This window comes from Sarcophilus harrisii, chromosome 2 (assembly GCF_902635505.1).
Source record: "Sarcophilus harrisii chromosome 2, mSarHar1.11, whole genome shotgun sequence".
NCBI classification, from domain to species: domain Eukaryota; kingdom Metazoa; phylum Chordata; class Mammalia; order Dasyuromorphia; family Dasyuridae; genus Sarcophilus; species Sarcophilus harrisii.
The window spans coordinates 55,730,738-55,744,945 of NC_045427.1; the positions used below are offsets into that span (position 1 = coordinate 55,730,738).

The 14,208-nt window shown below is 33.0% G+C and overlaps 1 protein-coding gene across 3 annotated transcripts in view; it reads right to left on the reverse strand.

The window, feature by feature from the left end:
• The window catches only part of NFATC3 (nuclear factor of activated T cells 3), a 149,596-nt gene that overhangs the window by 107,882 nt on the left and 27,506 nt on the right, over positions 1-14,208 (reverse strand). The gene's annotated exons all lie outside the window — the stretch shown is intronic.

Sequence of the window (14,208 nt, forward strand, 5' to 3'; positions counted from 1 at the left end):
TGATAGAAGTTTTTTAAGTAAGAAATTCAAGCTATTTACAGACATACAAAAAATATTCCAAATTGTTAATAATTAGAGAATGCAAACTAAAGCAACTCAAAGTTCTACTTCACACATGCATCAATTAGACAAAAACGACAAAAGGTAAAATGACAAATGTCAGGGGAGCTATGGGAGAACAAGAACACAAATGCACTTCTAGTAGAGTTGCAAAGTGATACAGCCATTCTGAAAAGCAATTTGGAATTATTCCCCCAAAAGTTATCAAAATGTACATGCCTTTTGACTCAGCAATACCATTAGTAGGTTTGTATTCTAAAAAGAACAAAGTAAAAAGGAAATGGATCCATATGTACAAAAATATGCATGATAGTTCTTTTCATGGCAAAGTAAAATAGCACTCACTTATGGAGCTAAATTATGGTATAAGAATGTAATGGAACATTATTGTGCCACAAATGTAATGGATTGTTGCATGCAAAAAAAAAAAAAAAAATCAAGAAAAGAAAAAAAGGGCAATTTCAAACAAAACTGGAAAGAATTTGATAAACTAGTAGAATGAAATGAACAGAACCAAAAAAATTTATAAAATATCACAGTATTAAAGAGAAACAACTTTGAAAGACTTTATAACTCTTGAGCAATGCGATGACAGATCATGATTCCAGAAGAATGAAGATAAAGCAAGCAAGCCATGGCTTCTTCCAGAGAAGTGATGGGCTTAAAAAAGTAGAACGAGGCATCTACTTTGGACAGGGCCAATGTAGCAATTTATTTTATCTGAGAAAGCATATTTGTTATGAAGGTTTTCCTTTTTTTTTTATTGTTCGGGGTTGGGGGGAGTAAGAGGAAGAAAAAAACCAAATTTATTAATTTGGAAAAAATGGAGACTGAGAAAAAAAAAAAAAAGCCTATCATCCAACCTCCAATCAACATTTTAAGTCAAATAGAGATTTTTTTACATTTGTGCACATATACTTGTATTTCTAACATTTATAGAACTGTAAAAAATAAGGTTAATAACACAGTGTATGTAAGAAAAATTTTAGGTCAACCTAAACCTCTGCATGAATAATACATGCTTAATCAACACTGCTAACAATGAGTGAGAGAATGATTCTTCAGCATCCCTGCATTACACCCAGCATTTTTACTGTTATAATTTAAAAAGAGAGAGAGAAAATAGATGGTTCAGTGAAATCTATCACAACTTCTACAAAGTAATTCAAAGCACACCATCTTCACATAAAAAGTTTAAATCCTTCCTAGAATATTTCAATCCAAGACGATCATACCATATTCTCTACTGCAGGGGTCCTCAAACTATGGCCGCGGACCAGATGCGGCAACTGAGGACGATTATCCCCCTTACCCAAGGCTATGAAGTTTCTTTATTTAAAGGCCCACAAAACAAAAGTTTTTGTTTTTACTATAGTCTGGCCTTCTAACAGTCTGAGGGACAGTGAACTGGCCCCCTATTTAAAAAGTTTGAGGACCCCTGCTCTACTGAGTATTCCTTGTTATCTTCCCTATATAAACATCCTATAAGTTCAATAATTACTAAAATAGAATTAGTTACAATCAGCTTTATTAATGATATAAATATCTGTTGTTGTCATGTCTGACTTCTTAAATTTGGGGTTTTCTTGGTAAAGCTACTGGACTGGTTTGCCATCTCCTCTATAACATAAATACTTAAAACCTTTTAAAATGTCTAGCATGCTACGTAAGGTATCACTGTCATACCAGTTATGTTGTTGAACTTGATGATTTTTATCTCTGGCATTAAAAAGTAATAGTATTTATAAAGTGCTTTAAGGTTGCAAGGTCCTTTATATGTTCTCATTTGATTCTCTATAATTCCATAGATGGTGTAATTATCCCCATTTTAAAGGGGTGAAAACTGAGTCTTAGAAGCACATATAGCTAACATGTCTGAAATCCTCTGTTTTCTAACTTATTCTAATTCTGTGCTTTTGCTGTTTTTTATATTTCCATCTATTTGCACAGTGCCTGGAACATACTAATAAGCATCTAAGACTGTTGAATGAAGAAGAATTCAAATTTAGGTTTTTTTGGGACTTAGATCTAAGTCTAGTACTCCATATATAATAAGACATCTAGCTGACTCTAATTAAGAGTTAGATTATATACTGAATGTATAGACTTTCAGAGGAAGTGAACATTAAAGGTTCACTTAAGGAACATTTCATAGGGGAAACTGAAGATAAATTGAGGGAATTATAATCCACAGGTTTGCAAATTCGTTTTATCCCTGATGCCTCACTTTCATTCACCCCACATATTAGTTGCCAAAACTGATTGTTTCTGTCTCCACAGTATTTCTTAAATTTCGCTCTACATTCACAGAATCATCACCCTCAACTTTTTTTTGTTCCTTACCTCAGGTTTCTCTCAATTTGAACACATCCTCCACACAGTTCATTATGATTTCACTAAAATCCAGATGAAATATCCATTGGCACCTTATTATCTCAAGAGTCAAATATAAATTCCTCTGTTTAGCACTTAAAAAAATCCTACCTTTTCAGACTTGTTTCATATAATTTGCCTCACAGTCTTAATGGACTAACCAGGTTTCTCATTGTTTTTCTCATTCCTCTATGCTTTTGCAGTGCCTGAATACCTTCCAAGTATTAAATGTACTTCTTCCTCATCAATGCCTCTTAAGATTCTCTACACTCTTTCAGACCTATATCAAGTGTCACCTTCACATGAGGCCTTTCCTGATCTCCATCTACTAATGTCCTTCTTGCCTCTGCAATCACTATTTGTCATTTTTATACATGCTTTGGCATTCTAGTGAAGCCTACACACCCTTCTTCAGAATAATATTTCTAACTGGATAAAAATCAAATGCACACTATTATAAAATAAAGAACCTGTACTCTATGTTGGTCTGCAAAAGAATATAAACTCCTTAAAAAACAAAACAAAACAGTATTTTATTTTTCCAAATAACATGCAAAGATAGTTTTAAACATTAATTTCTGCAATATTTTGTTTGACTTTATCAAACAGTAATTATTATTGTCACTGATTATTGTGAATTGTGTACCTAACCTATTCCACTGATCCACCATATTTCTCTCTCAGCCAGAACCAGATGGATTTGATAACTGTTTCTTTATAAGAGTTTTAGGTATAGTATTGTGAAGCATACTTTTTATACATTCTTTTATGGGGGGGAGGGTATTTTAGTCTATGTTCTCTTTTACAACATGACTAATGCAGACAAGATTAGAAGCGAAGCAATAAACTAGGAAAACATTTTTACATTCAAAGGTTCTGATAAAGACCTCATTTCTAAAATAGAGAACTGACTGAAATTTATAAGAATTCAAGCCATTCTCCAAGTGATAAATGGTCAAAGGATATGAAGAAATTGAAACTATTTCTCGTTATATGAAAAGATGCTCTAAATCCTTATTGATCAGAGAAATGCAAATTAAGACAACCCTGAAATACCACTACACACTTCTCAGATTGGCTAAAATGACAAGAAAAGATATTAACGAATGTTGTAAGGGATGTGAGAAAACTGGGACACTGATACATTGTTGGTGGAACTGTGAATGGATCCAACCATTCTGGAGAGCAATTTGGGATTATGCTCAAAATGTTATCAAACCTTTTGCTCCAGCAGTGTTACTACTTGGCTTATATCCCAGAGAGATCTTAAAGAAGGGAAAGGGACTCGTATGTGCAAAAATCTTTGTGGCAGCCCTTTTTGTAGTGGCTAGAAACTGGAAACTGAGTGAATGCTCATAAGTTGGGGAATGGCTGAATAAATTATGGTATATGAATGTTATGGAATATTATTGTTCTGTAAGAAATGACCAGCAGGATAATTTCAGAGACGTCTGGAAAGACTTACATGAAGTGATACTAACTGAAATGAGCAGAACCAGGAGATCTTTATACCCAGCAATAAGAAGAGTATATGATGATCAATTCTGATGGACATGCAGATTGGCTAAGATGACAGGAAAAAATAATGATGATTGTTGGAGGGGATGCGGGAAAACTGGGACACTGATACATTGTTGGTGGAGTTGTGAATGAATCCAACCATTCTGGAGAGCAATCTGGAATTATGCCCAAAAAGTTATCAAACTGTGCATACCCTTTGACCCAGCAGTGCTACTACTGGTCTTATACCCCAAGGAGATACTAAAGAAGGGAAAGGGACCTTTATGTGCCAAAATGTTTGTGACAGCCCTGTTTGTAGTGGCTAGAAACTGGAAAATGAATGGATGTCCATCAATTGGAGAATAGTTGGGTAAATTGTGGTATATGAATGTTATGGAATATTATTGTCCTGTAAGAAATGACCAGCAGGATGAATACAGAGAGGCTTGGAGAGACTTACATGAACTGATGCTAAGTGAAATGAGCAGAACCAGGAAATCATTATATACGTCAACAACGATACTGTATGAAGATGTACTCTGATGGAAGTGGATTTCTTGGACAAAGAGATCTAACTCAGTTTCAATTGATCAATGATGGACAGAAGCAGCTACACCCAAAGAAAGAACACTGGGAAATGAATGTAAACTGTTTGCATTTTTGTTTTTCTTCCCGGGTCATTTTTACCTTCTGAATCCAATTCTCCCTCTGCAACACGAGAACTGTTCGATTCTGCACACATATATTGTATCTAGGATATACTACAACATATTCAACATATATAGGACTGCTTGCCATCTAGGGGAGGGGGTGGAGGGTGGGAGGGAAAAATCGGAACAGAAGTGAGTACAAGGGATAATGTAAAAAAAAAAAAAATTACCCTGGCATGGGTTCTGTCAATAAAAAGTTACAATAAATAAATAAATAATGAGCTAGAAATGGAAAAAAAAATTCTGATGGACATGGCTCTCTTCAACAATGAGATGATTCAAACCAGTTCCAACTGTTCAGTGATGAAGAGAACCATCTACACCCAGAGAGGACTGTGGGACCTGAATGTGATTCATAACAGCATTTTCGCTCTTTTTATTGTTGCTTGCTTGAATTTTATTCTGCCTTTTTTTTTTTTTTACTGCTTTGATTCAATTTTTCTTGTGCAGCACAATAATTATATAAATATGTATGCATATGTTAGATTTAACATATATTTCTACCATGTTTAACATATATTGGACTACTTGCCATCTAGGGGAGGGCATGGGGGAAGAGAGGGAAAATTGGAACACAAGGTTTTGCAAGGGCTAATGTTGAAAAATTGTCCACAGATGTTTTGAAAAATAAAAAGCTTTAATAAAAAATAAAACTGTGACTAATACAGAAATATATTTTGCATGATTACACATAGATGACCTATATCAAATAGTTTATTTTCTCAATTGGGAAGAGGGAAGGAAGGAGAGAATTTGGAACTCAATTTTAAATACAAATGTTGAAAATTGTTTTTACATGCAATCAGGAAAAAATAAAATACTAAATTAAATAAATAAATAAAAAAGAATGGTACTTAAAGTCTCTGAGTCTTGTTGCCTTAAAACAGAACAAACAAATTAATATTTTCAAATGCAACTTGAGTTGTGACCAATTGATATATTTAATACCCAGGATACTTTGAAAAAATGGAGAAGATGTGAGTATTTTTTTTTTTAAGGAAATTTAAGATCTAAAAGAAAAAGATGATCAAATATTTACAAGTTATTTTTATATTTGATTTACATATATTTTAAAAGGAAAAAACCAGTAGATTGATCCTACTAATTCTAACTATACCACATTTTTATTTCAAGCTATATATATTACAAAAAAAAGGTATTTTTCTTAGAAGAAAATTCTGTTGAAACTAAAATAGAAAATTTATCTTAAAAAAATACTAGAGGAAGCATGTTTTTAATGCCATTGGTGAGACATCATAATTTCTGTTGTATCTAAACCTCATTAGACATGAAAGCAAAAAAGGACTATGATAAAGCTTTTTCTATAAAACTCAATATATACATTATTTATAAGCAACAAATCAGGGTAAAAAGAAAAAATGGCATATAAAATTTTAATCTCAAAGCTGTATCTATCAACAAGGGTAAATAAACATTTCCAAAATGTTATATGGGCTTTTTTCAAATATAATGAGTCTTTACTGTTACAGAAATGACTCTGGCACAAGGAAATGTACTAGGCAGGGCTAAAGAACTGCTTTTAAAAAACGTGCAGCTAAAAACAGACCCCAAAGTTCTGTGGCAAACCTATATAACCCTTCTCTCTAATTGGACCCAACATAGATTGTTTTGCACTTAGCAATATCACATTTTACAATTATATGTGTTAGTGGCTAATTGCCCCAATAAAATAAAGTCCCTGAGAATTAAAAATCTTTTCTTTTTCTTCAACATTATTTTATTTTTCTAATTACATGTAAAGATAGTGTTCAACATTCATAGACTCATAGACTGAGTTTTGAGTTTCAAATTTTTTCTCTTCTTCCCTTCTCCCCTCCCCAAGACAACAATTAATTTGATATAGTTTATACATGTACAATACTTTTAAACATTTCCATGTTTGCCGGGTTATGAAGGAAAAATCAAAACAAGAAGAAAACAATAATAAAGAAAAGGCAAACAAAAAGAGATGAAAATAGTATGCTTTGATCTACAGTCTCCATAATTCTCCATCTGGATGCAGATGGCATTTTTCATCCAAAGTCTATTGGAATTGTCTTGGATCACCACATTGTTAAAAAGAGCTAAGTCCATCACAGCTGACCATTAATATAATCTTCTTATTGTGTATGTTTTTCTAGTTTTTCTCACTTCATTCAGCATCAGTTCATCTTAAGTCTTTCAAGCTTCTAAAAGTCTTTATCTCAACTTCAAAATCCTTCAGTATGGGACATAGAAGTCGGCTAAGACCATAAATTATATCCCCATTTTAAGAGATAAGGAAACTGAAGACCCAAAAGGGTGACTTGGTCAAAGTTCCTGCAAATCTTGAGCTTTAGAACTATATTTCAAATCCAGATGTTATGACTCAAATTCTAGCATTCTTTCTCTGCACCATTACTTCCCCTGTAGGGTAACAAAGAAGGAATCCAAAATGGCGTTTATGAATTACTAGATCAAAGCTAAACTGGTAATACAGTAATAACGTACCATGAATTGTATTTGTTTTGCAGTCTGTCTATAGTCAGGACACATTATCTATATGAGCCAGCAATGAGATGCAATGAGTAGAATACTGAATCTTGAGTCAGAAAGACTCGAGTTTACATCCAGCTTTATATGGTTACTTCAGAATTGTTCAATCATTTTTCAGTCACTTCCAACTTTTCACGACCCCATCTGGGGTTTTCTTGGCAAAAATACTAGAATGGTAGGCCATTTCCTTCTCCAGCTCATTTGAAAGATGAGGAAACAGAAGCAAACAAGTTAAAATGACTTAACCAGGGTCACAGAGTTAATAAATATCTGAAGCTAAATCTGAACTCAGGAAGAGGAGTCTGATTCCAGGCCTGTGCTCTGTGCACTATGGCATCATCTTGCTGCCCTTAAACTATTACTAGTTGCGGGCAAGTCATCTTACCTCTCTCTGCCTTAGGTTCCTCATGTAAAATTAAAGTTAAAAACAGCACCTACCTCCCAGGATTGTTGTAAGAGAATCAAATGAGATAACTATCAAGTGCTTAAACTACGTACCTTGTAAATAAATAGCAGGTGCTACATAAATGTTTGCTATCATATTATTTATTACTTATTATCATTATCATTATTATGCTTGAAGATTTTAAAACAATAAGTAGCTAATTAATTATTCCATAAAACTAGTATTTGAAATTTATTTCTTATGTGCTAAAAGGATACTATAAAAAAAAAAAAAATCAGGGGAATCTGGAAGGAAAAAAGAAAGCTTCAGAGAAACAAGTAGATTCGGAAGGAAGAAAGAAACAGTCTAAAAGACAGGCGGCCAGAAAAGAAATAACTTTTCTGGGAGAGGGAAGCTATGAGCAGTTTTGAAAGCAGAAGTGTTTGTGTGTTGAAGACAGCAAACATATCTGCATGACCAATAAAGCAATTCCAAGCTGGAAAGTAATGCGAAATTAGAGTAGTAAAACCTTGGAAGGACATTGAAGAACATGGTAAGCAGTTTAAATCTGACAGAGAAACAACAGGAAGCCACACAGATTTATGAGTAGGGATATTTCCATGACCAAAATGGCATTTAAGAAAGCTTGACACAGCCTGTCAGCTAAATCAAGAGACAGAAGAGAAAGGAGGATGCCACAAAATAGAAATTTTAAGAGAGATTAAGAGAACTTGTGCCAGGCTGATACCTATGAATGAGAAACTATGAAGATCTGAGAGAAAAGACTAAAGATATAAACAGAAATTAGTGAAAGACTGGCTCTCTTTAGAAGCACAGAAGAAAGAAATGAATAATAAATCTTGTGAAATCTGTAATACCCTCTACCAAAAGCAAAGGAACAATAAAAATTCAAATGACATAGAAGCTATCTTTGAATTCAGCATTTATAAAAACACATAAAACAACTAGATGCAACTAGGTCGTGCAGTGCATAGAGCAGTGAGCCTGGAATCAGGAAGACCTGAATTCAAAAATGACCCTAAAGCTGTGTGACTCTGGGCAAGTCACTTCACCTTATTTGAGTTGAACACAACTGAACAACAAAAACTTCTAAGAGGTCCTACCTATTACTTAAAATAGAGTTAAAATCAGATAAATGTATATTCAGAGGCATGCAAGAATGGGCAATGTTGCCTCTATAAATACATACACTTTCAAATTAGTAAGATTTTTATTTTCCTGAGATCATAACTATTTCAAGTTTCTTCCCTCCTCCTCATTCTTTATATGTCCCCAATAAAGCTATGCCTTGAAGAAAGGATTAAATCTTGAATGGAGACTTTAAATTATTTAATCCTAAAGACATTATGTGTACCATGACAATATTATCTAAATTCATTTACACACTGCCAAAAGGTTTAAACTTCATAAAATTAGAACAAAAAAATGGAATTCATCTGAAGGAACAAAGGAAATTATGGGGAGAAAAATACAGAGTTAAAAAGCAGTGATCATTAAAACTACAACTGTTTTCAAAATTTTTAATAAGTTTATCATTGGAACTAATAGATACATAACTAAAGTAACTGAAAACAGTAGGATGATATTTAATGAACTCAAAGACTATAAATACTAGAAGATCTTAGTATTTATACTGGGAAAATGGAATTCAGCCTCAAAGACTTCAGACCAACATCTCACCCAATCCACCACAATAAAATGGATAGAGAATGTAGGTGTAAATGGTAATACAATAAACTAGAAGAAAAGTTAATATTTTTCTCACTTATAGATGAGTTCTTGCCCAATCAGTAAACAAAGAGGATTAGAGAAGATAAAATGGACAATTTTTAAATAAATTTTTATTTTTACTTTATATGTTATTTTTTTATTTTTATATATTTCAATTCTAACTCCTCCTTCTATCCTTCCCCTAACCATTGAAAAGGCAAGAAAAATACTCATTATATGAATGAAGTCATGCAAAACATATTCCCACATTAGTCACATTGCCAAAAAAAGTAAGCAAAAAAACCCAAAGTATACTTCAATATGCACTCAGAGCTCATCAGTTCTTTTTCTGGGGATAGCATTATTCTTGATAAAGGTGACAAAAAGTATTTATGACAGAAATATTGTTAATATCAAATAATATTACCTTCAAGTCAAGATTGCCTTCAGCAACTTGCAAACTCAAGAAATGCCTATGAAAGACTAATCTTTTTAATATTCACATTCTACCTATTGCTATTGCTATATGGCATACAACTGTCTTCAAAGAATTAAAAATAAATATCACACAGAAGACAATGTAAAGATGCAAGTTAAGAGTAGGATACAACATATAACAAATGAGGAACTTCAAATAACAGTAAAAAATGTCATAAAGGAATTCTATGATAAGAGGAGAAAGAAGAAAGGAAACAATTATTAATTACCTATTATGATCTAGCACTGACTGTGCTAAGACTTTATACATGTTGTCTAATTTGATGCTCACCACTACTTTGGAAATTAGGTGCTATAATTAAGGAAATCAAAGCAACTACAGAAAATTTTCATTTTACAGAATAGATGCATTCCAGAAATTTGAGGTGTAAAGAAAATTTTAGGTCAGAGTAGTCAAATATCTGAAAAGATGAACAATTCCTGCTGATGAGGTCTAGTTGTGACCATGGTGGTAACATGAGTGACATAGAACAAGAGATAAAAGTCTGCAAGGTCAAGGCATTACATGGTCAAAAGGTTTTGCAGTTTATTAAAATAAAATGCTGGAGTTCCTAAGATAAAAAAGAATAAAAGGGAAGAATGTTAAACAAGGTGCTAAAATGATTTCTGAAAATAGAAATAAAGGATAATATACAACAGCAATGGTCATTTAGGAGGATAATAGAGACAAATTTGCGTGGATTTCAATAAGTGGAAAAAAGGTGAAAGCGCAATGATCAAAAAGAAGCACTGAAGAACCAGGAGCACATCAACTTTTTATCCTCATCTGTTAAGTGACTTAAGAATGAGGTTGTCCATAAAAGAGAACAGGGCACATGGCATCTTCAAATTCAAGTTTCAATGAGTACAAGAAAATGGCAGGAAAAAAAATATGAAATAGTTTTAGGATGATGAGGAATTTCACACAAGTCAAAATTCTATAAGACACAAGATAGAAAACATAACTGTAATTTTTTGTAGTAGCAAAGAAAGTGGAGTTAAGGTAGATGGTTATCAAATGGAAAACTGCTGAACAAACTCCAAGTTTGAATGTAATGAAATAACTTTGTAGTCATGCTAAGCTTTATAATGATAATGTGACGTAAGAAATGATAAACATAAGGAATTCATAGAAACACAGACAGGCAGATATATGTAAACTAATACAGAGTGAAGCAAGGAAAACTAAGATTTGCGTATATACAATTATAATGTAAATGAAAATGAAAACACTGAAGGTCAGCTTAAGTCAAATTAACTGGAATGTTCCATATTGGTCCAGGAGAAAAGATGGTGAAACACCCTTCCTTCCTTTTCAGTAGAGGTAGGGGGACTGGTTGTGAAATGTTGCAACAGCTGTCAAACAGGCTGCTAAGTCAAATTGGTTCTGCTTAATTTTTTTTCTCTTTGTTACAAGGTAGGGTTCAACTTTAAGGGAGGTTAATAATGCAGAATTAGAGAGGGCCAAAGATAAAACTGAGTTCAGATGAAAGCAGCAGAATTAATCTATACTCAATCAGCAGTTGGAGAGAACAGGAAGCAAAAGCACTGGACCACTTACCAGAAGTAGGGACAAAGAATACAGTGAGATGACAAGATATTGCTAATTCGTGGCAGTGTAAAAATTCAAGCAGTTCCAACTAAATTTATACAAATCGACAGGGCTCCAAAGCCACCTAATGCAGCACAGTCATTATTCTAAAATGTCATGCCTATGTGACAGTACTTTCATAATCTTGTTGTTTTGATTAGAATTCTTGTTAACTTTGCTATTTTTAAACACAGCAATGTTTACAAACTGCCTTTATTACAGCAATCCAAAATGTATCTTCAGCCAAAATTATATGAATTATTGAAGTTATCTGAAATTGATAATCACTATGTAGTATTTAATAGAAAGAAAACCAAAACCTTAATGGCATTTATTGGCTTCTGTAGCAACAGAAAGCTGCCAGGACGAAATCCTTTGCCAGCACAATTTTGGTATATATCACTAAAATAAGACATTTTCCAAGTTTTAACTACCAAAATTATCCATTTTCACTTTCTATTGAAAATACAAAAAAAAAAAAAAAAAAAATCAAGCTTCTTTTTCAACTAATACCAAAAGAATTAAGAACTATTTTGTATACAGAACAATTCAAAAGAAGAAAAAATTTTTCTAGTTCAACTTCTGCCACCAAGGTTTATTTTTCTACGATACATGACCCAAAATTCTAAGACACCTGAAGTTATTTGCTTCAACACATTGACTAAGCTATCTGACTCAGGTTTCCAATCATTTTCTACATACTTCTATGTCACATACTCACCTTTCCTTTCTATTTTTGATTACAAAAGATAGAAAAGGAGGTGACAAAGCAGTGGGATTAAAAGAAATTAAACAAGCTGAAAAAAGACAAAAAGATAATGGGTAGGGGACAGCTAGGTGGCACAGTGGATAAAGCAATAGCTATGAAGTCCGGAGGACCTGAGTTCAAATCTGGCCTCAGCCACTTAAGATTTTCTAGCTGTGTGACCCTGGGCAAGTCACTTAACCCCAATTACCTTGCCCCAAAAAAAAAAAAAAAAAAAAAAGGGCAAAGACATAGAAATGGCTGTGTAAATTTAGGAGTACCAATAAAGATAATAAAAACCATGAAAATCAATGCCATGTGTTGTGCAAAGGCTTGCAGAAAAATACATTAACTAAAGAACATAACAGTACCCTAAAATCACTTTACCTTTAGTAAAAGAAGGAAAGAAATTTTGGTGGACCAAAAGAATATTAATAAAACAATCTCTTATGAGAGGCCATCTATTCTAATTTTCTCATTTAACCAATGAGGAATGAAGGATTCTAATCTCATTTAACAAATGAGGAATGGAGAGCAAGAAAGGTTAAATAATTTACCTATGGTTATACAAGTTTTACGTGATTGAGGCAGGATCTGAATCCAGATCTTCCAGACCCCAAGTCCAATATTCTATCCTGTACACTAGCAGTATCAAACTCACATTGAAACAGAGGATGCCTGCAGGCCACAAACCGACATTTCCCAATTACAATTTAATCTGGTTCCAGCCACATGGGGTAGTGTGGAAATAGTGTGAGAGTGACTGGTTGACTAGTTTTGACAACTCTGTCCAACATTATGCTGCCTTTGTAATTTATACTACCAAAGCACTGTTCCTTTACACCAAATAGATGAATTCCAATTTCTATAAAGCAAATTTCAGTCAAATAAACCCTCTTTTGACACTGATAAGCAAATTCACAAAGATAAGGAAGGGGAGAAACAGTTCTTTACAAAAATAATCAATATGGAAATTTTTTTTGACATATTCTTTAGTCCACACCTAAAAGACCACACTGGGGAGAATTATATGAATAAGAGTACTAGTAAAATGTTGCATGGAACATAACTCTTATTAATTATAATAATTTTTACACTGGGGAGAGGCCCTAAAAATGTGAGCAAAACATTCAATTACTCCAGTATGTAAGTGTTAATACATTTTCAAATAATATAGTTTGCCAAGAAGTAAGGCGAAAACTTTTGGCAAAGAAAAAAAAAAAACTGTTACTTGCCTTTCTAAAATGACTTTTAGCAAATCATAATGTTTTTCTCACTTTTCTCACGTGCAAAAACAGTTGTCTTCCTTTTTACCTATCTGCCACATGTATGTGTATGTACATACACACACATATATACAGATTTACATATATACATATACACATACAGGCATGTAACATCATCATTTAAGTCTTCATTATTAGCTCAAGTTCTTTGTGTTTATTTTCTTTCAATTCAACAACACATTATGAATCTATTATATGCAAGGTAATATACTATGCATGTTATGTATTAACAATCCCTGTTAATATGGGCAGTGATTAAGGGATACAATGTGTGCATAGATGATTCCAAAGATAGTAATTTGAGAAAAGAGAATATTGATTTACTGGGAAAATCAGGAAAGGCTTCATATAAGAAAAACATGAAATATTTTTCAAAGGAAAAGTGGAACAGATGGTATGATGGTATGAAAACAAGATCAGATGATATCAAAAGTTTCATGTTGCTTTTAAGTCATACATGACTTGCTTTAATTTTCTACCTTGAGATTCTTGTCCGGAAAGAACTCTGTTAAGAGTAAGAATGTAAGGCATAAATAGGCAAAAAGAAGGGCAGTTAAATCATTTTACTTAAATTACTCTCAGTTTTGCCTGGATAATAAATATTTTCCTTTCACAAAATATTGCTGTTTATCTGTGAATCATTCAACTTTAAGCCCTACGGGGATCTTAAATTATGTAAAAAAGAAAAAAGGGAGAAGGGTCAAAGCACATTTGTTGTGCTTCATCATCTTAAATTTCATAACACAGGAAGCCAATGGTTTCAAGAAAACCCTTGGGCAAATCAGATTAAACTTTACTATTCTTGCTAGTTTTAA